This window comes from Equus asinus, chromosome 11 (genome assembly GCF_041296235.1).
Source record: "Equus asinus isolate D_3611 breed Donkey chromosome 11, EquAss-T2T_v2, whole genome shotgun sequence".
Lineage (NCBI taxonomy): Eukaryota > Metazoa > Chordata > Mammalia > Perissodactyla > Equidae > Equus > Equus asinus.
The window spans coordinates 4,246,775-4,274,587 of NC_091800.1; the positions used below are offsets into that span (position 1 = coordinate 4,246,775).

At 42.8% G+C, this 27,813-nt stretch overlaps 1 protein-coding gene across 4 annotated transcripts in view; it reads right to left on the reverse strand.

The window, feature by feature from the left end:
* The window catches only part of LATS2 (large tumor suppressor kinase 2), a 97,450-nt gene that overhangs the window by 35,760 nt on the left and 33,877 nt on the right, over positions 1 to 27,813 (reverse strand). The window contains exon 1 of one of the 4 annotated variants that reach the window (XM_070520371.1): positions 15,986 to 16,482. The exons of the other annotated variants lie outside the window; for them this stretch is intronic. The gene's annotated coding sequence lies outside the window, so the exon portion shown is untranslated. Of the gene's footprint in view, positions 1 to 15,985; positions 16,483 to 27,813 lie in introns of those variants that run through there. 4 annotated transcript variants of the gene reach the window in all.

Here is a 27,813-nt window from a genome sequence, read left to right on the forward strand (position 1 = left end):
TAATAAAACTGCCTATATTATCTAGCTGTGGAATTGTGAGCAGATGACAAAAATTCTCCAGATCACAGTTGAGTCCAATGAGAGGGCAAGGTTTCACAAGGTAATAACCCCAATGTTCCTGTCAACTCTAAAATTCCATGATTCTGTGGGATGTTTGCTAAAATTTTAAAGATTTTACTTTTGCTACTATGGAAATAGGTCAACAGGAGTATGAAAAATGCCATCGAAACTTAATATACCAAAATTCAGTTCACACACACACACATGCAGCTTCAGGGGCCCTAAATCCTATATTTCTATTCACGTATCCAAAAGCGAGTGGCACCAATGACTCCATCCCTGTGTGCACGGGCTGCAGCTCCTATCGGGGGGTGGCGTCTGTCTCCCCAGCCCTTTAATCTCGGCTGGACTGGGACTTGCTCCAGTCCATGGGATGATGCAGAAGTGACGCTCCGCCAGCTCTGAGCCTAGCCCTCAAGAGGCCTCTTTTCACTCCTCGGGTCCCTGGGTAGCCGAGAGACCCAGCCACCTCAGGAGTTCCAGCCTGCCCTGCTGCCGTTCTGACCTGAGTGATGCCATCCTGGATGTTGTGCACCAGCTGAGCTCTCAGCCGAATGAGCCACACAGAACCCAAGCAGACCCCACATGGAGCGGCAGACCTACCCAGCAGAGTCCAGCCACCCAAGAGGATCATAATAAATAATAAATTATTGTTATTTTTCAGCCACTAAAAATTCCGGGATGGTCTGTGACACAACAATAGATAACTGATAACGGACTCTTACTTCTTTTTCTGCAGTGTATAATCCAGAAAATATGTCCACCTGTTTATTTTATCTTAAACTTCAAGTGGTCTGAACTCCTAAACTTTTGCCCAAATAAACTTAATTTCTGTTAAGATCAGAAAGTTTTCTGAAAAGTTGAACTTACAGATACATAAGATTATTATTAATATTAACAGAGATTTAACAAAACCCCAAGAAAAAATATTTCTTCAGAAAATGAGAACATCATCCCAATATCGATTGCTAGTGTGACTGGTGAAGTTTGAGAATCTTAATAAACATGTTTTTATTCCAGTATAATCCATTAGATTATTCTAGTTTTCCTATAATGACCCTAATAATAAAACACTTACTTTGCATTTATTTATCATAATTTGGCTGCATATTCAGCAGCAAGTACAGCCTTTTTACATGGTCTTGCAACCTTGCAGGCCCTTAAATATTTGTTGAGTTCATATTTGATCACGAAATTATTATTGTATCTTTAAATGTTTTTGTTCTTAAAGCAGTACTAAACTCTTGGGTATGGCTACATGATGACTTAAATCCAATCTCTTTTTGAGAAAAATACACTCCTATTTTTTTTTCAATAATGAAAAGCAATAGGAAAATAGAGCATAACATACAAAAACACCTTAAAATGCTTCATGAAAGGATGGAAGAATCAATCTTTAACAGTACCCATGCTGTTCAGTGTCAGTGTCTCATAAAGGAGAATCATTGGGTCCGATCAGCACGTACATCTACGCACGAACTTGCACGGGCACAGTTAGCCCATGGTCTGGGCTTAGGAAACCAGCACTGCAGTGGGCTGTCTAGCCCCGGCCTCCCACTGGAGGCACCCCTGCGTTGTGGCTGGAAGCCCTTTGGCTCCAATGGCAGCAGGGGGCCATCCAGCAGCACCTTGGTCCAAGGAGTGAGAGCCAAAGTCCAACATGGGATGCACAGCAGCTCCACTGGGCAGGATCTGCTCTGGCCCAGCCACAGCACTCCCCCATCACACACTCCTGTTTTGTTTTGTTTTTTAAAGATTGGCACCTGAGCTAACATCTGTTGCCAGTCCTTTTTTTTTTTTTCTTCTTCTTCTCCCCAAAGCCCCCCAGTACACAGTTGTATACTCTAGTTGTAGGTCCTTCTAACTGTGGCATGTGGGACGCCACCTTAGCATGGCCTGATGAGTGGTGCCATGTCTGCGCCCATGATCCTAGCCAACGAAACTCTGGGCCACCAAAGCGGAGTGTGTGAACTTAACCACTCAGCCACAGGGCCGGCCCCTGACATTCTTGTTTTTAAGGAGGACAACGGGTACTCTAAAATTTGGCTTGTACAATTCACCAAAAAAATAAGCAAACACACAAAACCACGGGGCAGTCATCATGTGCCTCACTTCCACAAAGTCTCTAAAACAATCTCTACTGCCCATGGAAACAACGAAGGAAATCCAGACCATCACTTCTACGGACAGAGATAAGCCCCAGCATTCTGAGTGCTTGGGAGAGTGAGAAGCCTTTGGTAGATAGCACAGGAATGGTGCAATCCACAGGAAGGAATGTTGGTCCCACAGAAGACAGAATTCTAGGGAAAATTCTGGTAACTATCAGCCAGAGGGTCATGAGTAGGTAGAGGTCCATGTTTTCCCAACACAAAAGAAAACCTAATACTTGCACTTTCAAAGAACGAGCTGAAGGATGCCGGGGGGTGGGGGGGTGGGAAGAATTCAGAAGACAGCTCAACAAACTTTCCGGTAGACAGGAAAAGATTGTGTACAGAGACAATTTAGAAAGAACAGAGCCTGACTCTGACAGAGTGTGGTCTCAACTGGATAGATGCTGAGACCCAATGCCAGCCTTCTTGGCTCCCCTTGCTGGGCTGGGCTCAGGCTGGCCAGGGCTGCACTGACCCTAGGCTTAGGTACAGCTTTCTCTCCCTTTCAAGGCAGGTTCAGAGATCAGGACATGGGTCCAGAAGGAACTTAACTCTGAACCTCCAATGCTGCCTCTGACAGGGATAGAGATCAAGACACTAAACAAAAGGTAAGACAAAGGCCACCTGCCACTTGTCTTCTGGTGCCTCGAAGGCGTTACTCAGCGTAAGGAGCAGAAGTAAGAAGGGAGTTAATTTGGAATTTTAATTCACACTCTTGTTGGGAACTCTACCTTCACAGAAAAAATGTGTTCATAAAGGAAAAGAATTCAGTTTCTGCCTCAGCCCATGATGCTTGAGGAAGAAAAATTACAGCAAGAAAAGCGATGGGCCATGGTCTGTGAGTGAGGCGGGGAAATCTGTCATCAGTGAGAAGAAAACATGCCCCAAGATGTGCATGTGGCTCTCAAAGGCAGCACTACCCAGCCCTGTCTCTAACGCCCACTGCACACATCCTTGAAAAGGCAAGTGGATGGCAGGGTCACTCCATAAGAACTGTTTGCCACATGAGTTACATACTATATGAGACTGAATTTATGAAGGACTACCCTGTGCCATGACTGAGCATCAAGATGGCCAAAAGATAAACCAGAGTCATCAAAGCTGAAGCACAGACAGCTTCGATGGGATTCTGGAAGAACACATATTTCTGGGCTACAAGCCAGTCCTGGCTCCTGCAATTAAGTCGGCTGAATATGTGGGAAGACTAGCTGCTCTTCCCTCCAGATCAGACAAATGCTGCCCGCACAGTTGTGCCATTAAGGCCCACTCACCCGAAAACAGCACATGGGCTCACCTCACCAAAACACACTGTTGTCACAGACCTTGAAGCTCGCTTTCTTTGCTTTTTAAGTGAGTAGCTGCTTTTGTCTTCTGTGTGTTCTGTAGCCTCCAGGTACCCTGCCTCACTCTGTTGGGGTGGGTCAGCCCACAAGCATCAAGGGGATGCAGGTCACACAGAGCTCTCTTCCGTGTGGCTATGTTTTTAAATGTTATAAAGCAATTGGGATGATCTAGAAAGTAACAGGCTCATCTAAGAAGGAAGACAGTAATCTGCTACTTTTACAAAGTCCCCTTGAAAGATACAGTATAATTTATTAAATACAGAGTAACTTATCAAAATGTATAAATATTTTAGTTATGAAATATGGTACTGAAAACTGAAATTCCCTGGCTATGTAGTTAAGGTTTTATGTATTTTTCATGAAAAGTTACAGCGTAACTTTGAAATAGATACATACTGGGGGTTTAACTTTTAATTCACACCTCAAAGCCTCAGAATCTCTGTAACAGTTTCCAATTTCCAACAATGGTTTAAAATCCAATCACTTTGTTTAATACTTGCCGGTGACTACCACTGGGGAAGAAACTACAGTGTGAAACCTTGGCACAGAGGCCATGCCCAGGGCTGTGGCTTTTACCCTGAGTGAGACAGGAGCCACGAGAGGTTCTGACCACGAGACCTGACTTCTGTTTTCAAAGGATCCTCCAGCCGCTCTGTGGAGAATAAAGGGGAGCAGAGGGGAGCCCAGCCAACAGGCTAGCACAACAGTGCAGCTGCACTGACGGGCCGCGCCTCCACAGCACAGCGACCGCGTACGGGTGCTCCTGGGACTCCTGCTGTGTTCCCAGGAGGGTCCCACAGCTCCAACGGGACCTCTGTTACTGGCTCCTCCTGCTCCAGACCACAGCCTTTTGGGGGGGTCTCCTCAACTTGGGAGGGTAGCCTTCTGAGTATTGTTGGTATTGTGACACAAGACTGAGAGACACACAGAGCCGGGAACTGTGCATGTGGTCTCCAATTCTCAGAATAACTCTAAAATGTACATATTCATGGTTTCATCAAAATCAGGAGACTAAGGCTCAGAGTAAGTAATCATTTCCCAAATTTATACAGTCAGCAGTAAAGTCAGAATTCAAAACCCAAACAGCCAATGAAGTCCAACATCATTAATAATTATAGAACTGCATTTTTTAAAACAAGGGACCATTTCACACTCATTTGACTGACAAATATTTAAACTGTCTGACATCGCCAAGTATTGGCGAGGACAGAGACCTGCCCCGATAAGCTGAGGAGAGAAGTGTGGATGGGCATGACCACACAGGAGAACACTCTGACAATATCTAGTAAAGTTACAGATGCTCAATTCCCACAGCCCTGAAATCCCACTTCCAGGCAGACGCCAGACAGAAAGTCCCTGCATGTTCACCAGAAGACACAAAGAAGAGCATGCGCTGCGCTCCTGTTTGTACTGAACAACTGGACACGATCTAAAGTCCACGGACAGGACGATGGACAGAGAAGTGGTGTGCAATTACACAATGCAATACAACTCAAGAACTGAGATGAATGAGAGCCTCATCTATCAACATGGATAAATCTAGGAAAAAAAGAATGAAAAAAGCAAGTTGCAAAATCATATTGTACAGACTTTTTTTTTTTAAGATTTTATTTTTTCCCTTTTTCTCCCCAAAGCCCCCCAGTACATAGTTGCATATTCTTTGTTGTGGGTCCTTCCAGTTGTGGCATGTGGGACGCTGCCTCAGCGTGGTTTGATGAGCAGTGCCATGTCCACGCCCAGGATTCTAACCAACAAAATACTGGGCCGCCTGCAGTGGAGCACGCGAACTTAACCACTCGGCCACGGGCCAGCCCCATATTGTACAGACTTTTTTAAAAAAAACTTGTAAAACAGTACTGTAGATTGGTTATAGTGTGCATCATAAAATATGATGGGGAATGAGAAGATTAATTTGGGATGGCAGTTGCCTGGGTGGGGTCGGGGGGTGGAGCGTGAGACTAAAGAGCAGAGAAGCTCGACCACATGTGTAATAGTGTTTCTTCTAAAAGTCTCTGGAACAAATGTGGAAAAATGTTCTATATTCTCTCTACTTTAATAAGTGCTTGAAATATTACATCATCATCAATCAGCACAAAACATTTAACAGTAGAACCAAGGGCCAGGTTCTGTCTGTCCCATGGCCTATGGTCTCTCTTCACAATCCTGCCTCCTTATCCTTTGGGCCAGAAACTGAGTCCTATTCATGCCTGTATCCACTGTGTCTGGCACAGTGGTTTCCCCACCACCTAGCGAGCTCTGGGAAGGCAGGAACAAGCACCATTTCACATCTGACTCGGTGCCCTGGAGACCTTCTCAAAGTACAGAATGACCCACTCTTCCCTTGTACCTGCTCCTGTCTCCCCACCATCTCCTGTCATGCAACTAACCAGAAATCTCTCTTTCAAACTGGTTTAAATTCTCTGTTGGACAACTGGTCTCAATTTGGCTCAGCAAGTCATATCTAGCAACAAGACAGTTAATTAAAAGTACATCCAACCAGGGGTTGCTCATGGGTGAAAAATTACAAACAATCTGAGTGTCCCAAAATAACATCAATCAATCATTCAGTGTAATAAAACAGTGTTGGGAAAAAAATGCATTAGAGAATAAAATTTAATGACATGAGGAAATACTTACAATAGTCATGTGCCACATGACAATGTTTTAGTCAACGATGGACTGCATATATGACGATGGTCCCATAAGATTACTACCATACAACCTAGGTGGGTACTAGGGTATACCGTCTAGGTTTGTGAAAGTGCACTTACAGAAGCTCACACAAACACGAAATCACCTAATGATGCTTTTCTCACAACCTATCCCTGTCATTAAGTGATGCCTGACTGTATACTGTTACATAAAAACAAACAAACAAACAAACAAAAAGTGGGTAACATCAAGCCAGCCCTGGTTGCCTAGTGGTTAAGTTCGGCGTGTTCCCCTTTGGTTCCTGGGCAATGACATACACCACTTGTCTGTCAGTGGCCACGCTCTGGAGGCGGCCCATATACTGAAAAAAGAGGAAGATTGGCAACAGATGTTAGCTCAGGGTGAATCTTCCTTCAGCAAAAAAAAAAGTGGGTAACAAAACTATATATGGGACTTTGACTTATACTTGGTGCACTGATCACGCCAAATCACTGTCTCATTACTCCACCTACTTTTACATCATAGCTCTTGTTTAACAATCACAGTGGAGAAGAAGGGATTTCAGGACCTTTTAGAACACAGAAACCTGATGGAGGGGCAGCCACTGCCTCCCCATAAGAGTATGACACACCCAAGTGCGTGCTGTGAGCCCACAGGGCTGGAGAGGATGAGGCGTGGGGTGGAAAAGAGGGCGTGTTGCTGGAGGTCTAGATGCAGAGCTCCTGCGTCCTCAGGTGCCCACTCTGCCCGGCCCCCTCCCCTGGAGACACTGAAGCAGAAGCTGTGGAATCAGACTGCAGCACGGCCAGGAGCAGATAGGAAGCACAGGCACAAAGCAGGATGAAGTGAGCCAGGACACGCTGAATCGACCGCGGCCCTCTGCCCTCTGCCCTTTGGCCCTCCGCCCTGACTTGACTCCAAGAGCCACTCCCACTGCCCCACACCTCATAGACCTGAGGCTCTCCTCTGGAAAAGCCAAAGGGCCCCGGAGACAAGCCTCCAGATGGGACATTTGTGGGTCTGGCTCTCCACCTGATCACGCTGCCATGAAGCCCCAATCAGTAAGCCCCACCCCACAGTCCTTCCAATCACTCCCAAATGTAAACGATGGGCCCACATCACTGGATACTCAGGAAAGGTTTCCAACACAAAGCCAAAACAAACAAATCAAACAGCGCATACAATGTGACCCCATCTTTGTAAAATGTACAAATCACAGCAGATACCAACATGTTCACGGCGGCTGCCTCAAAGTGGTGGCAGTATGATGACTTTCCAGAAACGCACGTCAATTAACCGCGTAATCATCTTCCCGCAGGACCCAGGGCTCTTCTTACTTCCTGCCGCTTCTTCTTTAGCTGCAATTTGGCAATATCTCTTTTCCTTCACTCCACCTTATCGAAGACTGAAACTGACTTCTAAAGATAATGAATACGTGTCAACTTCTGGTTGAAAGTCAGAATCTACACATCCTCTCCACCCCTCCAAGGGTCTCAGACATTTGTGAAATACCAACTCTGACATTTGGCCGCAAATGACCCGGCTGGAGGCAATGCTTCTGACTACAGGGAGACATGTTTTTAAACTGGCCGCTGTACCCACAAGCGGCAGAGAGCCAGTAAACTAAAATTCAGAAAATATACTTCACAACTCCTCAGGTCCATTAACATTTTTCTCTGAGAAAACGGCTCTCTGGCATGGCTGAGTGACTCCATGGGATGGAAAACTAAAACACTGTTCGCATTACATGCTACTGCCAGGAGACCTTGCCCTAGCGGAGGAATTTCAAAAATCTGTTGTGCTTCTTGCTCAACGCTGGAAAATCTGGGGGCAAAACACCAGCTGGCTATTGTAGAGTTAACAAAGTTCCAAAAATGATAGAATGTTTCATTTATTAACATTTGCCAAAAGCTTCAACTCTTCCACTAGGAAATTTTCTAGTCAAATTTTCTACCAGTTTAAGATTATACTCTAAGGAAACTTATGCTGCTGTTGGACAGACCATAAATAGAAGCTATTGGCAGACTTAAAGGAAATGGGCAGGATGAGAGGACAATGGAATGAAGAGTGCGGAAGGGCCGGGCACTGCTCCAGGCTCTCTACCTAAACCAGCTCCCTCAGCCCCACAGCCGGCCTGTGAAACAGGCGTCCCCAAGCCCCGTTTCAACGGTGGAAAAACGGAGACTAAAGCTGATCAGCAATTTACTTGGTCACAAAAATACCATGGATGAAGGGTAGTGGTAAGGAGAGGAGATGCTCAAAGTACTTGTTTCTATTACAAAGCAACCAGTTAAGGAATAGAGACATTTTTCAAGTCAGTGACTTTATGATCTCATATTTCATTCATTCACAACAGTTATTGAATAACCAAACAGTGAGAGGCTCTGCTCTAGGCCAGGGGATGCGGCAGTGACAAGCAGCCGAAAGTCCCTCCGCTCAGGGGGTCACACCCCAGCGGTGGGGAACGTCCCTCCGTCCTTACAAGCCCTCACTGCTTGCTCCCTGGCCAGTTAAACCGACCAGCTGCAGTGACAGGATACAGGGCTGCATTCAGGGGCCCCGCTGCTGCTCACCAGAGCTACAGTCACGCGGTCAGTCCCAACTGGACCTGAACAGCTGTCCTGGCTTGATGTCTAACATTCTCCTTTCTTAGACCGTGAGCAATGTGCTTGAGGGCATAATTACACCTTATAAATGCAAAAATCAGTGTTTGCTATAATTCCAAAATCCACGGAAAGAGTCCAATTTTCTGTAGACAAGATCTAAAACAGACAGGAGAGGCAGCAGCAGGCTGGTTTGGAAGGCTGCACCAGGAAGGCTGGGAGTGACATCAGTCCTGACCTCTGTCTACAGGCCCCGACAGAGATCCAATTCACTGGTGCCCCTTCATGTCTATGCTGGAATGTTCTTTTCATTTACTCTCTGAAATGTTCTTTTTCTTGTCCTCCCATTAAGTTTGTATAGATAATTTAAAAATGAAATAAGGAAGTAGGATTAAAATGCTAAATAACTTAGGGGGGAAAAAAGATAAAAGAAAACTATTCTAAAAATCAAGAACAGGGCAATATGAGGTCTGTGACCCTGGTGCCCACTCCCTGGATGGAAGGAGTGGTGCTCACGCGGCTGGCAGCTTCCCTTCCTACTCGTTCCCTCACAGAAGACCGCAGAGGACGATCAGCGATGAAGCAGCTGTTCTCAGAGGTCAAATAATCCATCTGAAACTAATTGCAACGCTGAAACACACCAGCCAAAGAAAGTAGTAACACAACAGGTTAAACAAACCCAAAAAGCCAATCCTCACTGCTGTACAGTTTGGATTAGCTAAATACTGAAGCATGAACAAAGCTTAACCTTTGCTAGCGAACTGCTAGGAAGGAAGTCTTTTTGAACAAAAATATATGCTTGATATTTATTAGGAAATTATACACCAGGAGGTTGATGAGAAGCCTTTCAGGGGGTGTGGGACCGCTCAGGAGGTGCTGCAGCAGCCCGCCACACTGGCCACGCGCATCTGCCCCAGAGTCAGAAGGCGCTGACAACTCACACAGGTTGTGCTGATTTCACTGAACTGGAAAAATCTCTTTCTACAGCCAGCACTGCCGCCATCAACCTTAAAGTCCAATATGAGCATCACAAATAAACATCACAGGGCCAAAGAAAGAAGGAACATGATGCTTTAAAAAGTTTACTGAGTAGTTTAACTCTACAGGTTCAACCAAATGAAAACCCTTTCTCAGACAGTCACAAATAACGTAACATTCTTTTTCCAGCTGGGCAATCTAAACTATTCTAAGACCTTGTCTGTTTTATGACAATTTAGTCTTGAAAATGTACTTGTTAGCTGGCTGTAAACTCCAAGAGGGTCCATCAGGGCTATTATGTACATTATCGTGCCCCTGGGGCCTAACACAGTGCACGACACACACCTGCCACTACACAATATGTATGGAATAACTGACGTTAAGAAATCCTTCTGAGTTTCAAATTTATGGTGTCCTAGATAAAACTGCGTAACTCTCTTGACATAGTAATATTTAGATTACTACTGAAATGAACGATACTGCCCTTTGGCAAGCAGGGTTTAGTACACTTCTCTACCACTCCTCCTTCATCAAATTCCTCACACTGAGGAGTTCACACATCAGCTGCTCGTGGTATAAGTCCAGATTGGCTGTAGAGATAAAGGCACAGGCAGCTACAGAACTGACCAGAGCAAGCAGAGGTGCTGCTTATGTTGGGCTAGGGTTTGGTTTTGTGCTGTTTCATCAGGATCCTGCCCTGGGAGAAGCCCCACGTTTTAGACTCAGGGAGGACCAGGATTGTGGCAGAGATTCGACAGCTTATCCTCTTGTGTACAATTTCTGAGATGTGTTGAAAGAAACATCCACACATAATTAAAAACATCTCACATGGCAAACAGTATAGTAATCCACACTATACACTTTAACTCACCTAAAACCCAAATAAAACTTACTTATAAACTCTTGTAATAAGAAGACAAGCAAAATATCTTCGGCTTCACTAATGCCCAATTTTAAAAATTTTCCCAGGTAGATGTTATAAGTAGAACTCAGGAGACTGTCAAAAATTAATTTTCTATAACCAGCAGTCTCCCATTTTATACCAGTTCATTCCTTTAGAAATGCCCGGGGGAAAAAAACTATCTTTCTTCGAATTTCACCCTCATCTTGCACCTAGAAAACATTAGCACTCTGCCACGAATACTGACAGTGAGTGCAGCCTTTCACGTGACCGCAAGTAAAAACCAAGAGTTTCTCTACACCAACAGCAGGCGCCTGGTTTGTTAATTTCACACTGAGAAAGCCAGAAAACCCCTCACTTCTAAAACTCCATACAATGCTTGAAGTAACTCTACCACGGGCAGAATCCGTAACTGCCTACCTTGTTTCCTGCTGTTAAGTCCAGCTCCCTAAGACAACGGAAATCAAGACAAAGGACACCACCACGCACGACCCTCATCCAGGCTTTTATGCTCAGAAATGACTAATTAGGGCACCAAATTATTCATGAGAAAAAAACACGTCCCATACAACACGGCAAAACCAGAAACAAACTCGTCCTCATCACAAATGCTTCTCTCTCCGAGTTCCGAGGCATCTGAAGCATCACAGTAGCTACAGGCAGCAACAAACCACCAGGAGAGCCCTTCCACCAGGAGAGCCCTTCGAGATGCGCCTGCGCTGAAAGGCAGCCTGCACGAGGAAGGGAAGCTGAGTGGCTCCCGTCATCCTCCCATGCAGGAAGAATCAGCACACTCTCTCGAGCTGTGCTTTGTCATTTTATTTTTTCTATGACTCACAATTTCATGAAAACAACACTTACCCTTATTTACATGTGATGTGATTCTTTGTGTGGTTATTCACAACCCACAACCCACAAAATTGATTACTGGATCCAGTCAAGGATCTCACTCTGCAGTTACAAAAACACTTTACTGAAAATGCTTGGGTGCTGTCAGCAACAAACACCTTGCCTAAAAAGATAACTCACGTCTTCATACTAATAATGTGTGACTTTTGAAAATGCCATCCCTTCAATTAGCCTCTTCATATTCTCTCAATTTAAAGCTATCATGTAGCAGTGGGAAATTTAGCTTATCCAGTTCCCTCTTCTGGATTGATTTCACTTACACGTGGGATCATCAAGTAGTTGGTTGATAGATATGCAGACTGACAGGTTAAAAAGGTCTCTAAGAGGAGAAATCACAACAGATACCAATGAAATACAAGGGATCATAAGAGAATACTATGAAAAACTATATGCCAACAAATTGAACAACCTAGAAGAAATGGACAAATTCCTAGACTCCTACAACCTCCCCAAACTGAACCAGGAAGAAATGGAGAATCTCAATAGGCCAATAATAAGTAAGGAAATAGAAACAGTAATCAAAAACCTCCCCAAAAATAAGAGTCCAGGACCAGACGGCTTCACTGGAGAATTCTACCCAACATTCAAAGAAGATTTAATACCTATCCTTCTCAAACTATTCCAGAAAATTGAGGAAGATGGAGTACTCCCTAACACATTCTATGAAGCCAACATCACTCTGATCCCCAGACCTGACAAGGACAACACAAAGAAGGAGAACTACAGGCCGATATCACTGATGAACATAGATGCAAAAATCCTCAACAAAATTCTGGCAAACCAAATACAGCAATACATCAAAAAGATTATACACCACGACCAAGTGGATTTTATACCAGGGACACAGGGATGGTTCAACATCCGCAAGTCAATCAACGTGATACACTACATTAACAAAATGAGAAACAAAAACCACATGATCATCTCAACAGATGCAGAGAAAGCATTCGACAAGATCCAACATCCATTTATGATAAAAATCCTCAATAAAATGGGTATAGAAGGAAAGTACCTCAACATAACAAAGGCCATATGACAAACCCACAGCCAACATCATACTCAATGGACAAAAACTGAAAGCCATCCCTCTGAGGACAGGAACAAGACAAGGGTGCCCACTTTCACCACTCCTATTCAACATAGTACTGGAGGTGTTGGCCAGAGCAATTTGGCAGGAAAAAGAAATAAAAGGAATCCAAATAGGTAATGAAGAAGTAAAACTCTCGCTGTTTGCAGACGACATGATCTTATATATAGAAAACCCCAAAGAATCCATAGAAAAACTATTAAAAACAATCAACAACTACAGCAAAGTAGCAGGGTATAAAATCAACATACATAAATCAGTAGCATTTCTATACACTAACAATGAACTAACAGAAAAAGAACTCAAGAACTCAATCCCATTCACAATCGCAACAAAAAGAATAAAATACCTTGGGATAAATTTAACCAAGGAAGTAAAGGATTTATACAATGAAAACTACAAGACTTTCTTGAAAGAAATTGACAATGACATAAAGAGATGGAAAGACATTCCATGCACATGGATTGGAAGAATAAACATAGTTAAAATGTCCATACTACCTAAAGCAATCTACAGATTCAATGCTATCCCAATCAGAATCCCAAGGACATTCTTTACAGAAATTTAACAAAGAATCCTAAAATTCATATGGGGCAACAAAAGACCGTGACTTGCTAAAGCAATCCTGAGTAAGGAAAACAAAGCCGGAGGAATCACAATCCCCGATTTCAAAGCATACTACAAAGCTACAGTGATCAAAACAGCATGGTACTGGTACAAAAACAGGTCCACACATCTATGGACAGCTAATCTTCGACAAAGGAGCAGAGGGCCTACATTGGAGAAAAGAAAGTCTCTTCAACAAATGGTGCTGGGAAAACTGGACAGCCACATGCAAAAGATTGAAAATTGACCATTCTTTTTCACCACACACCAAAATAAACTCAAAATGGATCAAAGACCTAAAGATTAGGCCTGAAACAATAAGTCTTCTAGAAGAGAATATAGGCAGTACACTCTTTGACATCAGTTTCAAAAGAATCTTTTCGGACACTATAACTCCTCAGTTGAGGGAAACAACAGAAAGAACAAATGGGACTTCAGACTAAACAGCTTCTTCAAGGCAAGGGAAAACAGGATTGAAACAAAAAACAGCTCACTAATTGGGAAAAAATATTTACAAGCCACTTATCCAACAAAGGGTTAATCTCCATAATATACAAAGAACTCACACAGCTTAACAACAAAAAAACAAACAACCCAATCAAAAAATGGGCAGAGGACATGAACAGACATTTCTCAAAAGAAGATATAAGTATGGCCAATAGACACATGAAAAGATGTTCATTATCGCTAATCATCAGGGAAATGCAAATCAAAACTACACTAAGATATCACCTTACACCCGTTAGATTGGCAAAAACATCCAAAACCAAGAGTGACAAATGTTGGAGAGGTTGTGGAGAAAGAGGAACCCTCATACACTGTTGGTGGGAATGCAAACTGGTACAACCACTATGGTAAACAGTATGGAGATTTCTCAAAAAGTTAAAAATAGAAATACCCTATGACCCAGCCATCCCATTACTGGGTATCTATCCTAAGAACCTGAAATCAGAAATCCCAAGAGTCCCTTGCACCCCTATGTTCATCGCAGCATTATTTACAATAGCCAAGACGTGGAACCAACCTACGTGCCCAGAAACTGACGATTGGATAAAGAAGATATGGTATATAGACACAATGGAATACTACTCAGCCATAAAAAAAGACAAAATTGGCCCATTCGCAGCAACATGGATGGACCTCGAGGGTACTATGTGAAGTGAAATAAGCCAGACACAGAAAGATGAACTCTATATGACTCCACTCATAGGTGGAAGTTAACATATTGACAAGGAGAACTGCTCGGTGGTTACCAGGGAAAAGGGGGGGAGCGGGAAGGACACAAAGGGGGAAGTGGTGTACCCACAACATGACTAACAATAATGCACAACTGAAATCTCACAAGGTTGTAATCTACCATGATACTAATAAAAAAAAATGCAAAAAAAAGTCTCTAAAATCTAAGACATTCCCTCAGGTATGTGTATTTAGAATTCAACGAGAAAGTAAACATTTGTTTAAATACTCCTTACGGAAATAAATGAAGGCAAGTTTCTTCCTGGTTTGGAATGGACAGTCCTACCCACAGCATTTGTTAAGTGTGGGGTGTTGGGCTCTGTCTGCAATGGCGCTGAAGGAATTTACTACTACGAAGTGATAAGGCGTTGACACCGAAAACAAAACCATGCCACAGGGCAGATGCAAATAGTGTGTGAGGGCGCAAGGGTTCAGAAGGGGCAGGGAGGGTTCTGGCAGGATCACCTGGCTTCGATGGAGGAAAGGCAGGAATCACCACGGCTGACCACACCCTGCTCGGGCAGCAGGGGGGGCAGGAAGGCTGAGGTCACGTTTCTGGTATCTGTCACCCAGATGCCCAAGAGTGATACGATGTTTCATACCAATACTCTCAGAAAACGAATGAGTCACTCTTTCTAACTTTCCTTCCTAGTTTTCTGCAGCAACCCTTTTACCCAGCCTGTCCTGTTAGTGGCCCAGGGGTAAGTAGGTAGGAGCCACGTGTCCGAGTTTGAACCCTGGATCAGCCTCAGTCTACCTGTGTAGTCTGAGGGACATTCCTTAGTCACCGTGTCACTCTTCCTCCTCTGTGAAGTACATTTAACAAGCACACCCACCTGTAGTTTTTTCACACCTACCTCTTACTATGTCTTAAGCACTTAGGATGGTGCTAGCGAATGTTAGTATTATAGTAACAACATGCAGCTGAAAGGTTGTTTTAGCTGAACTGTACACTTAGAAAAATAAAATCATGTTGTGTTTTTGCTTGAACTTTTAATGAAATATTTTTAGTTTCTCAAAAAACACCTCGTTTATTTGTTTTTCCATTGGCACACTTTTCCACACAACAGGGAACCTGCGTTTTCTTGTTCACGGCTTCCCACTCCACCAGAGTAGCTAAGGGAAGATGTGTGTCCGTCCTTTCCCTTCCATACAGACCCTAAAATCAGTTTACCAACAACACACCTGACGCAGAACACAAAATCCCACTGTGACAGAGAGCCTGCCAAGATTTTCCACCAAGTCCCGCTGCCAGTGTCCCAGGGGAGCGAAGATCCCAAAGTGGCTGGCTATTCAGAGCGGCCGCCGAAAGTTCCAGACGCAGAATGCAAACCACAACGCCCGCGGCACAGCTTCCGGGCACGGGGCAACCGACTGGGGGTTCCTCAGAGGAGCACGTGAGAAAACCAACCTCCATGAAAAACAGCATTGGCAGTTCACGAGACCCACTTTCTACTTACCACAGAAACGTTAAGGGGAAAAAAAATCACCACTAATTTCTGTCAAACGCAGCCAGAAGGTCACAAACAATGCCCCCCGTAAAACACGGCACCCCGGCCTCCACCGCGCGGGGCGGCGAGAGCCATGCCCGCAAGGCCGGCCGCCTCCACTGACGGGACCCGCCTCCACCCGGGCTGCCCTCCACCAGGAAGCACGCGTCCAGAGAACAGCGTTTCCGCCGCGCGCCTGCGACAAGCTCCCCCTGCCCCGCACGGAGCAGGCGGCCGCTTCCACACACGCAAGCCGAAGCCGCGGCCAGGCCTGCCTCCCGGCGCCACGGCCCCCGGCCCCCGGCCGCGAGCGGGCGCCCTTCGGCGGAGCCCACGACGCGCGAGTCAAGCCTTCTGCTCTCTCCGTTCACTCTTCACGCTACCCAGCAGTGAGGAAGGTGTCCTCGATTTTTCAGAAACTCAAAGGCGTTTCCTGAGGTGACGCCTGGGGCTTACTGTGTACATCAGAAACGCCCGTGAAAACACTTTCCGTTCGGGAAACCTTGTAACGGGAGCCGGCAGTGAGAAGGACGGCTCCTGCGCGCCTCGCCCAGCTGCAGCGCCGGCCGCGCGCCGCCCACCCCCCGCCCGCGCCCCCGCCCCCGCCCCCGCCCCCGCACTCTGTCACAGTAAAGGTTCCAGCGAACACAAAATCCTTTTCCAAGCTTTTACTCCAATGTGCTTAAACGTGACAACGTCCACACGCTCAGTTTTCCTACCGTCCTCAGTAGAAAGTGCCCAAGCCTCGGTCACCCGCCGTCCCGCAGGCGACCCCCACCCCATGCCCGCCGCCCGGAGCCCCACTGCCCCGCCCCGACCCCGCACCCACCGTCCCGACAGCCCCGCCGCCGCTCCCCCCGCCCGCGCCCCCAGCTCCGACAGTCCCGCGCCCGCGCCCACCGCCCCGCACGCGCCGCCGCCCCTGCCGCCCAGCCGCCCCGTGCTTTCCGTACTTTCGTCCTCAAATCAGAAGAGCTGATTTCATTTGTGACACTAAAGTCATTGGGATAAAAGTGAAAGAGAGAGATGACAGCTGAGAAGACTAGTCCAGGGGGTTGTCAAACTGGTTGAGGAGTTTGTAAAAATACTGATGCCCAGAACCCACCCAAGACAAACTAAATCACCATGGCTGGGGCGGCCGCCCAGGCCTGTGAGCAAGTGGATGGGAGAGAGCGGGCGTGTGTTTGCTCACGCGCGTGTTTCCAGAGTTCCCCACTGGTCTGTCGCTGTCAGGGTTGAGAGCTGTGACTCCATTTCACACGTTGCCCTCGACGCTCCGGACTCCCCCACACCCGGCCCCTCTCCCTCCACGGCAGTGGAGCCCACCGCCCCACATCTCCCCTCCGACTGCACCGCGAGAGAGCGCCTCCTCTGACACTACAGGTGGGTCCACGTGGCCTGCTCCCCAGCTCCAGCCACAGAGAATCAATCTCGTCCCCTTCGCAGATGCTTGAAGAGACGAAGTGAGCCCCACCACAGCCAGAGGAGAGCTTAGGAATCCTGTGTTTACTACCTGGTCAGAGAAACGGAATACTCAGCTAAGCAGGGGACAGAGATGATGGCTGTTACAGACACAAACACCAAGTCAACCTTAGCACGAAAGTGGGGGTTTCACTGATGTGCTTTCGAGAATTGAAGTTGACAGAGAGAGTTCTTCACCCTGACTGAGAATAAAAGATCCTCAGTGTATTCACAAAGGGATTTTCCAGATAACTCTTTCGGGAAGAAAAAAGCCACAATGCCCTGCTTTAATAGGAACAATAACCTTTTCTGGGACACGTCTATTAGCTCAATTGTATACAAAAAAGTAAGTATAAAAAGTTTCCGCAGCCGGCCCCATGGCCCAGTGGTTCAGTTTGCACGCTCAGCTTTGGTGGCCCAGGGTTTTGCCGGTTCGGATCCTGGGCGTAGACTCAGGCCACGCTGAGGTGGCGTCCCACATGCCACAACTAGAAGGACCCACAACTAAAATACACAACTATGTACTGGGGGGGGGGGGGTTGGGGACAAAAAGCAGGGAAAAAAAGAAGATTGGCAATAGTTGTTAGCTCAGGTGCTAACCTTTAAAAAAAAAAAAAAATTCCAGTTTTACTCTCCAGTTGGATGCTTTGCCAGTGGCTGGTGTTTTATACTCCCCTCACCCAGGCATTTTTTAATTCTGTTTTTCCCTTAACATCCGTGGTGCATTGCCCTCAAAGTGCATTATAAGTCACATAAAGCAAGACAGAACTTTTTTTCCCCCTCTAAACAGCCAACTTGCCCCAATGTGGGAATGATAATCTTTTGTCTGGGTGTCCTTTGTCATAATAACAGCAGTAACAATAGTAACAATTACTATTACTACTCCTGTTACTATCTTTTAAATTTTTAAATTTTTACCTTTTGACTCCCTTCACCCATTTCCCCCACTTCGCCACCCCCTGCCTCTGGCAGCCACCAACCTGTTTTATCTATGAGTTTGGGTTTTTTCCTCTTTTGTTATAGATTCCACATAGAAGAGAGATCATATGGTATTTGTTTTTCTCTGACTTATTTTACTTAGCATAATGCCTCAAGCTCCATCCACGTTGTTGCCAACAGGAAGTTTCGTTCTTGTTTATGGCTAATGTTCCGTTATATATAAGTATATATATATATATATCTCACAATTTGTTTAACCATTTTGATCTTCTCTTCCTTTAGCAAACATAGGAGGCAGTGGAGCACCAGGTTTTGTGCTCCCAACAGCTTAGAGGAAGGAGTGGGGAGTCTCTGGAAGGAAGATGGTTCAGGTCCCTCCAGCTAGGGCTGCCTGCCATTGGTAGTACAGCGTCCCGAGCAGGACTGCATGAGGCAAGCCAGCCGACGGCCACAGTGGCCACCCCACCACCGTGGAGCTCCCCTCACTGCTGTGTCAGGCGAGTGGCTGTGCTGGGGCTTGGGGTTTAGGCTCTATTAGACCATACTTCTCCCTGTGTCAACACCGAACCAGAGCTGTAAGAAAAGGCTCAGAAGTCACCCAAAAGCCCTGGAACCAGCTTCCACATGGGAAGAACAAGTATTGGCTTCTACTTTTCAAGGGAAGCTAAAATCCCAAATTTTAATGTGAAAGCTCCTGGTTTTTGAAAGTTGGAAACAAATTTTTTAAAAAATTGTAAGACACCGTGTGGGGTAGAATAAAACAGAACTGTAAAAGAAAGAAACCCCTAGGCTTCCCGTCTGCGACCTCTGCTTTACACAGGCTGGAACCTTAAGTGCCAAGTGCACTCAACGGCCTTTGACTGCCTGTAGCGTGAACCTGGATTCATTCAAAACCATCCGCTCAGCATAACCAGGGCATGTTAGGTAGTGAGTGACATTCCTAACGAGAACATTTAGTTCCTAAGTCTTCTGAAATGGAGGATCAACAATTAAACAAGATCTTAGAATTCCAATAGGATAGGAGGGGGGTCCAATTAATGACACATTTGGTGCTACTGGCTAAGAAAAAAAATCAGGGGACTTTAGACAAAAATAAAGCAGGCATCCTGGCATCCCCCATAGCGAGTTTGTACACCTTCACGGAGAAGGTTAAACATTTAACTGAAAAATAAAATGTCAATTTGAAAAATGACATGAATGGGCTTAAACACAAGAAGAAAAAGAAGTGCAATATGGACAGCAGCAGCAACTCATGAAATGATAAACCTAAAGCCTTTAGTAAAAATCAAAGAGCTGGCAAGATTACAAAACAATGGGATTCTTGTCTTTTGCTTTTTTATAAAATGTATACATACAAAAAGATTGAAGGTCTATCTATCAAAATATTACTGGTAGAAAATTTAATCTGACCAGCGGTTGTCCTTCAGCGGTAAGCTTCTCAACTGCTTTTGTTTTCTTCATCTACATTTCCTAAAATTTTCTGTAATGAACATATGTTACTGTTTTCAAAACAACAAAATGATAGTAAGTAATAACAAAATTATGAAAGTTACCCTAAGTTGGCTGAAGTTTTCTGAGGACAACTTCAGGGCAGGCGGTCTGGGCAGGGCCCGCCTGAAGGCCGCTGCTGCGGGAGCTCTGGCCTGAGTTAACTCAAGCTGTTTTAAAATTTCCACCAAAAGTGTAAGAAAATGCTAGTGGCTACACATCCTCACCAACACTTCGTATTATCAGGTGCCAATCTTAAAAAAAAAAAAAAAAATATATATATATATATATATATATATATTACCCTTGCTAATGAGTATGTAGTGGTATCTCATTGTGGTTCTAATTTGCATTTTCCTGATGACTTACAATGTTATTTTTTCATGTGCTTCTTAGCCATTCTTGTATATTATTTCATGAAGTGTCCGCTCAAATCTTTTGCGCCTTTTTAAAGGTTTGTCAATTTACTGTTGAATTGTAGGAATTCTTTATATATTCCAGAAACAAGTCTGCTGTCCAATATATGTATTGGGAATATTTTTCTTATTCCAGGGATTGGCTTTTTGTTGTTTTAGTGATGTCTTTTGAGGAACAAGATTTTTAATTTCAGAAAAGTCACATTTATCAACTTTCCTTTTATGATTTATGCTTTTTATGTTAGATCTAAGAAATTTTTGCCTTTTTCAAGACTGCAAAGATTTTCTCCTATGCTTTTTTTCTAAAAGTTTTCATAATTTGGTATTTAGGTCTATAATTCATTTCGACTTAATCATTGTGAATGGTGAGAGAGTAAAATGTTATTTTTTGTCCATTAGGATATCCAGTTACCCTAGCACCATTTGCTGAAAAAACAAAAAACAAACAAAAACCCCTTTCCTTCCTTGTTGAATTCCCTTGGTACCCTTGTTGAACTCGACTGACTATTTAAGTGTGGGCCTATTTCTGGACTCTGTCTTCTGTTCCACTGATCTGTGTATCTATCCTATGCCAATACCACACTGTCTTGATTATTGAAGTTCTGGTGTCTCCTCTGTTATACTCTAAAGTTTTGACTAGTCTAAGTCTTGAAATTAGGTAGTTTAAGGATTCTACCTATGTTCTTTTTAAAATTGCTTTTGCTCTTCTAGGTCTTTTGCAGTAACATGAATTTAGAATCAGACTGTCAGTTAAAAAAGAAAAAAAAAAAAAAGACCGCTGTGGCTTTATCGTGTTAAATCTATACATAAGTTTAGGGGGAACTGCCATCTTAACAATATTGTCTTCGGACCCACGAACATGGTACATTTCTCCATTTATTTAGGTCTTCTTTAGCTCATTCAGTAATGTTTTGAAGTTTTAAGTATACAGGTCTTGTACATATTTTGTTAAATTTATCCCTAAGGATTTCGTATTTCTAAATGCTGTGTAAATGAAATCACATTTTAAATTTCAATTTCCAAGTGTTCACTGCTAGCATACGAAAAAAACTATTGATTTTGCATATCAATTTTGTATCCTGTGACTGTGCCAAATTATTATATAGGAAATTATTAGTTCTGGTAGCCTTTTAATAGATTCCTCAGGATTTTCTATAAAGAGGATCATGTCAAATGCAAATAAAGACAGTTTTCCTTCTTTCCAAATCTGTGTACTTTTCTTTCTTTTGTTTTCCTTGATGCAGTGGCCAGGACCTCCACAGAAGCAGAAAGTGGACTTCCAGGCTTTATCACCAATGTGTGAGGCAGGGTATTCAGTTTTTCACCATTAAATGTGATGTTAGCTGTAGATTCTACACAGATGCCCTTTAGCAAATAGAGGACGTTCTCTTTTATGCCCAGTTTGGTGAGAGTTTTTGTTACAAGTGGCTGTTGGATTTTGTGAAAAGCTTTCTCTGAATCTGTTGAGATGGCTTTTACTCTCCGTTATGTGGCGTTACTCTTCATTTTGTTGATATAGTGAATTACATTGATTTTCTAATGTTAAACCAACCCTGCATGTCTGGGAGAAATCCCACTTGGTCCTGATATATTATCTTCTTAGTGAATGCCATTTGCTAATATTTTGGTTAGGACGTTTGCATGTATATAGCATTTAGAAAAGATACTGGAATTTTGGTCTGTAGTTTTCTTTACAGTGGCTTTGTCAAGTCTTGATATCAGAGTATACTGGTCTCATAAAATTAGTTGGAAACTGTTCTTTCCTTTATTCTTTGAAAGAGTCTGACTAGGATTACTATTATTTCTTCCTTAACTGTTTAATGGAATTCACCAGTGAAGCATCTAAGCCTGTAGTTTTCTTTGCAGAAAAGATTTTAATTAATTTCTTTACTAGATATTGAGCTATTCAGAGTTTTCTGTTTCTTCTTGTGTCAACATTATTTTTGTCTTTCAAGAAATTTGTCTATTTTATCTAAGTCATACTTATTGGATAACAAATTTATTGTTTATATACCCTTTATAGTCTTTTTGATGTCTCAGGATCCATAGTGGTATCCCTTCATTCACTCCTGAAATTAGTAGTTTGTTTCCTCTGTTTTTTTTCTTGCTTTTTTTTTCTTATTGACTTATTTGGGGGGTGGGTAAGTTTAGCTAGAGATTTATTACTCTTACTGATCTTTTCAAAGAGTCAGCGCTTTTGGCGTCACTGGTTTTCTGTGTTGTTTCTTATTTCTTCTTTATTGCTTCCTTTCTTTGACTTACCTTGGGTTTAATTTACTGTTCTTTTTCATTTTAGACTTTTCTTCTTTTCATGATAAACACTTAAAACACTATATATTTCCCTCTAAGATCTGCTTTAGCAAAAATTCAAAAAGTTTGATATTTTGTATTTTTATTATTAATCAAATGAAACATCTGATAACTTCCTTTGTGATTTCTTTTTTGCGTGATGACTTGCTTAGAAGTGAGTTGTTAATATCCAGATATTTAGGGATTTTAAAGCTTTAAATTCTTTTTTAAATTTAATTTCATTGTGTTCAGAGAACATATTCTGTAAGATTTCAATCTTTGAAAAGCTATTGAGACTTTTACTTTAACAGATGGTGTCTTTGTGAACATTCTGTGTGCACTAGAAAAGAATGTGTATTCTACAGTTATTGAGTGTGGTGTTTTATGGATGTCAATTAAGTTCAAGTGGTTGACAATGTCCTTCAAGTCTCCTATATTCTTACTGATATGTTTGTCTACCTGTTCCATCAATTCCTGAGAGAGGTGGGTTAAAATCTCCACGTATGATTGTAGATTTTCCTATTTCTCCTTTTAGCTGTTGCTTCGTATAATTCACCTCATATAGTAGGAAGCTTGGTTTTTAAGTGCTTGCTCACTACTCCATCACCCTGATGTACCAATCCTTTTATATTTAAGTGTCCCTCTTTGTCTTCAAAGAATCTTGAAGGCTTCTGTCTGACATTATTACTACTGCATCTATTCTGTGTTTAGTGTTCACAAGGCATATCTTTTTCCAGACTTTTACTTTCAGTCTATTTGTGTCCTTGTATTTAAGAAGTTTGATATTTTTTTTAAAAAAAGATTTTTTTTTTCCTTTTTCTCCCAAAGCACCCTGGTACATAGTTGTGTACTTTTAGTTGTGGGTCCTTCTAGTTGTGGCATGTGGGATGCCACCTCAGCATGGCTTGACGAGTGGTGCCATGTCTGCGCCTAGGATTCGAACCTGCAAAACCCTGGGCCGCCAAAGCAGAGCGTGCAAACTTAACCACTCGGCCAGGGGCCACCCCCCAGAAGTTTGGTCTTGTGGACATATGAATATAGTTGGACCTTGTTTTTTTAATCAGTATGACAATCCTTGCCTTTTGATTGGAGTGCTTAATCCCTTTACAGTGAGTGTAATTATTAATATGATTTTATTTAGGTCTGCTATTCCTATTTATCTCATCTGCTTTTTATTCCTTTGTTCCTCCCTCCCTGCCTCCTTTCATGTTAATCCAACATGTTTTTAGTATTCCATTCTGATTCCTCACTTGGCTGTCAAGCTCTAACTCTTTGAATTATATTTTAGTGAATGCTCTAAAGTCTGCAATACACGTTTTTAACTTATCACAATCTTCTTAAATGTTCATTTCTAATTATGTCAAAAAAAATATAGGAAGCCGTGCGATAATGTAATTCCACTTAACCTCCATTCATGGTGTTCTGTTACATCTCTATGTGTGATAAAGCCATCAATACAGTGTTCTTTTTGCTTTGAATACTGACATGTCTTTTAAAGAAATTAAGAGAAAGAAAGGAATAAGTTTCTTTTATCCTCATTGATATCTACCATTCCTACTGCTCTTCATCCCTCCCTGTATACCCTTTAGCATTTCTTTCAGTGCAGGTCACTCAGTGACAAATTTTCTCAGATTTTCGTTCTCTGGAAATGTCTTCACTTTCATTTCTAAAGGACAGTTTTGTGAGATATAAATTTCTCAGTGGATAGATTTTTTCCTTCAGCAGCACTCTGAAATCATTGTTCCAACATTTTCAGCTTCTATACTTTCTGATGAGCAGTCAGCTGTTAATCTTCTGTGTGTTCCTCTGTACGTAACATGTATTTCTCTCTGGCTGCTTTCAAGATTTTGTCTTTATCTTTGAATTTCATCAGTTTAAGTATGATAAGCCTAGGTGTGGTTTTTTAGTTTGTTTGTTTTCATCCTACTTTGGATGAACTTCTTGAGTCTGTACCTAAAAGTTTCATTGAGCTTCTTGAGTCTGTACCTAAAAGTTTTCCACCAAACTTGGGAAGTTTTCAGCCATTATTGCTTCAAAAATTTTTCTGCCCCTATATATTGCTCTTCTCCTTCAGGGATTCCAGTTTCACGTCTACTGGAGCACTTGATATTGTACCACAGGTCTCTGAGATTCTGTTTCTTTCGCTTTAGTCTTTTCTGTCTTTGGTTGGGTAATTTCTACTGATTTATATTTAAGTTCACTGATTCTTTCTATTGCCATACCTAATCTTATGTTGAGCCCATTCGGTTGATTTTTTAATTTTTAGTCATTGTATTCTGCAGCTTAGACTTCTATTTTTGTGCTTTCCATTTCTCTGCTGAGGTTTTGTCTGTGCATTCATTAATACTATATTTTCTTTGAATTCTTCTGACATATTTTCCTTTCATTCTTTGAACATTTTTTTAATAGCTTTTAAAAAAAACCTTGGTTAGGAAAACATAAAACTTAACATCTTAATTTTAAAACAGCTCTTTTAATTTCTTCTGCTAAAGCCTCTATCTGGTCCACCTGCAGACAGTTTCTAGTGACTGCCTTATTTCCTGAGTAAGGGTCTCACTTTCCTTTTTCCTTGCATATGCAGTAGTAACAGCTGAAAACTGAATACTGGGGGCCAGCCCAGTGGCACAGCGGTTAAATTCACATATTGCGCTTTGGTGGCCCAGGGTTCACTGGTTCGGATCCTGGGTGTGGATTCACACACCACTTGTCAAGCCATGCTGTGGCAGGCGTCCCACATATAAAGTAGAGGAAGATGGGCATTGATGTTAGCTCAGGGCCAGTCTTTCTCAGCAAAAAGAGGAGGATTGGCAGCAGATGTTAGCTCAGGGCTAATCTTCCTCAAAAAAAAAAAAAGGAAAAAAGAAAAGAAAACTGGATACTGTGGATAACACATTGCATTCTGCTGGGTTCTGAGGTTAGTGATTTTGTCATACTATCAGTAATTTGACTGGATTCAAACTGCAGCACAATGAAACTGATATCTGTTCTATTTTGTGGCTTCCCACTTTTTAATATGGTAGCTTTGTGGTGGTCCCTGCCATGCCTATGGAATGTGGTCATTAGGCGATGACATAGGGAGAGATGGGGCTCAACCCTTCTGGGATTTCCTTGCTTCTAGGGATTCCTTCCCCTTTCACTCCTAATTGCCAGCTGCTCTGTCCTCTGAAACTTAAAGCCCATAAGGGTTCAACTTTATGCCATCTAAGCGACACATGATTGAGAAATGCACTTGGCTTAAAAAAGCAGCAAACTCACAAGTCTGGCCCTACGTGGCTCCATCTTGCAAGGATGTATTTCTGTCTGGTCTCGGCCTGCTTTCTCACTGAGCCCTGGGATATCTCCCACATATGCGTAATTTATTGTTGCCAGGGATTTGGGAGAGTTTATACTCAGAATCTGACCTTCACTCCTTCTGTAATTTGTTCACTGCCTAGAATTCCCTTTACATTTCCAGCTGCCCAAACTCCAGTCTCTGGCCTTTAGACGCAAGGCTGAGGTCTTCTCCCTCTCCTCACTTAATCTTCTGTAGCTATGGGAGTTAGACAGCCATGGGCTAGAAAACCACAAGTTCCCAATTTTCACCATTTCCCATTAGTTTTTTGAGAGTAAACCTCTCCTGTGGTGTGTCTGTTTTTGGATGCTTTCCAAAGTCTTTAACTATTTAATTTTTTAAATCTACTTGTAATGTTATAGAATGAGGGTTCCTGCCACTACTTAACTCCTCCACATTAGGGAAAATACCTCCCCTCATAGAGTTTAACTGGTAAATGAGAAAGGGTCCGGAATGAACCAGGCATTACAAGGAGGGATCTCAAGTCTCAGACATCTCTGAATCCTCAATGCTTAGCATAGTGCATGACACCTAGGAGGTGTTCAACAAAGACACGCTGAGAGAATGACTGAAGACATGACTTGGGTTTACTTCTGGTTCTGCCTGTCATTTACTACTAAATGATCTACTACTGAATGTTACTCAACCTCTAGGCACAGCTAACTTGCATGAAACAATTATAGAACAAGGTTCTTGGATTAATTTCACTTTCAAAAGTCTAACCTAAGGAAAGTAGTTGAGATGGCTTCAAATATATTCAGTGTGGCATTACTTGTAATAGTAAAAAAGTGGAAACAATCTCATTGTCCAAAAAGGAGGGAACTGTTAAATTCTGGCAGATGACAGACTACCACGATGGCACGTAAAACGTTTCAGAATACAGGCAGACCTCGGAGATATGCAGGTTTGGTTTCAGACCATTGCAATAAAATGAGTATCGCAATAAACTGAGTCACATGACTTTTTTTGTTTCCCAGTGCATATAAAAGTTATGTTTATACCACACTATATAGGCTATTAAGTGTTCGATAGCATTAGGTTTTAAAAATGTACATGCCTTAATTAAGAAACATTTAATTGCTAAAAAATGCTAACTATTATCTGAGCCTTCAGCAAGTCATAATCTTTTTGTTGGAGGGGCATCTTGCCTCAATGTTGATGGCTGCTGACTGATCAGGATGGTGGGTGCTGAAGGCTGGGGTGGCTGTGACAACTTCTTTAAAATAAGACAACAAAGAAGTTTATCACACTGACTGACTCTTTCACAAATGATTTCTCCATAGCATGTGATTCTGTTTGATAGCATTTTACCCACAGTAGAATGTTTTTCAAAATTGAAGTCAATCCTCTCAAACCCTGCTGCCACTTTATCAGCTATGTTTATGTAACACCCTTTATTGTCATTTCAACAACCTTCACAGCATCGTCACCAGGAGTAGTTTTCATTTCAAGAAACCACTTTCTTTGCTCCTTCATAAGAAGTGCCTCCTCATCTGTTCAGGTTTTATCATGAGATTGCAGCAGTTCAGTCACATCTTCCGGCTCCACTTCTAATTCTAGTTCTCTTGCTATTTCCACCACATGTGTAGTTACTTTCTCCACTGAAGTCTTGAACCCCTCAAAGTCATCCATGAGGATGGAAGTCAACTTCTTCCAAACTCCTTTTAATGTTGATATTTCAACCTCATCCCATGAATCATGAATGTTCTTAATGGCATCTAGAATGGTGAAATCTTTCCAGAAGGCAGTCAACTTACTTTCCCCAGATCCATCAGAGAAATCACCATCAATGGGAGCTATAGCCTTATGAAATGTCTTTCTTAAATAATAAGACTTCAAAGTTGAAATTACTCCTTGATCCATGGGCTACAGAA